Genomic DNA, 2,852 nt, shown 5'->3' on the forward strand with positions numbered 1-2,852 from the left:
CTGCCCTCCTCACTTCCTTCCTGCCCCTCAGACAGGCCGGGGTGTGGGCGTCACAGCTGGGGCGGGGCGGCAGGGGAAGGACAGCATGGGGGGGCCCCCTGCCACTCCCGGAGGGGCATCCCTTACATCTCCGCTGCCTGCTGTCTGCCAGGCTCAGGGCTGGAGTTTAAGCAGTTCCACTCACAAAACCCCGCTGACAGGATGCTCACCACCATCCTTGGACGCAGGGACTGTGACCAATCCCATTTCCAGACGGAAGTTAGACCCTCAGAGAGGTCAAGGCACCCCCCCAAAGTCACACAGCAGTTGGTGCTGGTGGCAGGATTCAAACCCAGGTCTGCCCAGCTACAAAAACTGCTCTTGTTTAGTGTTTCCTAAGCATGTTCCTGGATCCACGCCTTTAATCCTCTAAAGTGAAGTCACTCAGTCGTGTCCGACTCTTTGCGACCCCATGGACCATAACCTACCCGGCTTCTCTGTCCATGGGATTTTCCAGCCAAGAATACTGGAGCCGGTTGCCACTTTCTTCTCCAGGGAATCTTCCCGAGCCAGGGATCAAATCTGGGTCTCCGGCATTGCAGGCAGACGCTTTACCCTCTGAGCCACCAGGAAGGCTAACCACTCCTCTAATCTTCTCCTCATCCCTTTCAGGGAGGTACTGTTATCCCTGTTTTACAGAAGAAAAAACTGAGGCACAGAGAGGGAAAGTGAGTTGCCCGAGGTTACACATTCTACCCGTGGAGGAATGGAGATGTGAACCAAGGCTTGACTGGTTCTAGAAACCGGTGTCTTCACTCTGCCCTGAGCCTCAGAGAGAAGCCCAAACCAGGACAAGAATAATTACTAAACAAATCCACCAACTGTGTGTCAGGTCCTGGCCTAGGCTTTTCCCACAGCTGGGTCATCAATGCGTCATAGCAATCTGGGGGACCCACCATCAAGTCCCCCTTTGTGAGCCACAAGTCCCCCGATGCTCCCATGCAATCAGGGATTTTTCTGCCTCACTCTTAGGAAAAGCTGGAATGAATCTATTGTGACTATTAAACAAGTTACACTGGGATCTATTCTCCCTTTGTGTTGAAATAAAGGAAAGGAATAGGAGGCACTTGCAGAATTCCTGCAAGAAGTCTGCTCGGTCCAGACACTGAGAGTTCACTTGCTATGTGAAGCTTCCTCCAGTGCAGAAAATTAGCAGGACCTGCCATGAAGTCCCACCTTCTTATGAGACCACAGAGTTAGAATTGGTCACTGTAGCTGCCCATCATTTATACACCAGGAAAGGTTATTAAAGGTCTCTAGCTCCTCCGCCTCAGCAGGAGCTGCTCTATTAGACCTACAAAACTTGGCTGGGGGTCTTGATCAAACCTTTCTCTTTGCCAATGAGGCCAATGAGAGTTCTACAAGCTTGGGGCTCCTGGGTGGCCCAGCCAAGCCCTTCTCTACTTCATTTTCAAGCCTGTCTTTATTGTTACAGGCCTTGCTGAGACCAGGTATCATAGAAAGGTGGTACAGAGTGGTGTTTAACAGCTTAGCTCAAGATGCTCATGCCTTGGGTTCAAATCCCGGCCCCTCCCAGCTGGGTAGCCAATCAGTTCAGTCAGTCCAGTCGCTCAGTCGTGTCCAACTCTTTGCAACCCCATGGACTGCATCACGCCAAGCTTCCCTGTCCAACACCAACTCCCAGAGCTTACTCAAACTCATGTCCATAGAGTTGATGATGCCATCCAACCATCTCATCCTCTGTCGTCCCCTTCTCCTCCTGCCTTCAATCTTTCCCAGCATCAGGGTCTTTTCAAATGAGTCAGTTCTTTGCATCAGGTGGCCAAAGTATTGGAGTTTCAGCTTCAGCATCAGTCCTTCCAATGAATATTCAGAACTGATTTCCTATAGGATCAGGATCTCCTTGCAATCTAGCAAAATTGGGTAGCCAGTGCAGCAGAAAAACCCTTCTTTCCCTAAGAGCAGCAAGTCCAGACTTGCCGGAGATGAGGACAGCAGAGGCCTGAGGCCAGGATGACGAGTCTGGATTTAATGGCGCCGGGAAGACATTTGAAAATTTAATACTATAATAAATGATAGCCATGAATAATATTATGATTTGGTGAAACCAGAGCAGGTATGGCGCCAATTCCCAAAGAGAGGGCCAAATGTACTAATGGAGCTGAGAGCTCATTGTACATGGTATAGGGATGAATACTTTTCATTTTTATGGTGATAAATTCATTTTCATGTGCATTATAAAAATATACATAACTAGCCCGTGGATTCTGTGATTTTCCATTTATGGGAGTAATATAAAGTCTCAATTTAAAACAGAAGCATTTAAATTTTTAAAAAAGCAATAAGTTGATTTAAAGAAAATTATCAAGGAGCCATAGCCCATGAGGCAGGCAGATGCGGCCAACGGCCTTGGAGGGGGTGAGGGCGTCGCCGGTTTGGGAATCCTGGTGCATGGGAAATCCCACAGTGGTTATGTGATCTCAGACAAGGCGCCTAATCTCTCTGTCTGAGCTGTTGTTTCCACATCTGCAAAACGGTGGCAGAAGCTCCACCTCAGTGGAGATGAAATGAGGTCACGTGCACACACATCTTGTTTGTTTCTCCCTTTCCGGCCTACCCTACTCCTCCGTCTCAACCACACCCAGGCTTCTGGGAGAAGGCAGAGCTGGAATTTGAACTCTGATCTGTCTGATGCTGAGTCCCGGGACACGCCTCCAGGAGGGTCCAGTGACTGTAAGGGACATGTGCTTCGTGGGAAGGTGGCATTTCCCAAGCAGTGTCTCCCTTCCAGAAACATCAGAGTTCTGATGGATCTTCTATCCCTCACTGGATGGCCAGCCTCCAGCACATGC

Source organism: Cervus canadensis, chromosome 24, assembly GCF_019320065.1.
Source record: "Cervus canadensis isolate Bull #8, Minnesota chromosome 24, ASM1932006v1, whole genome shotgun sequence".
In the NCBI taxonomy this organism is placed as follows: domain Eukaryota; kingdom Metazoa; phylum Chordata; class Mammalia; order Artiodactyla; family Cervidae; genus Cervus; species Cervus canadensis.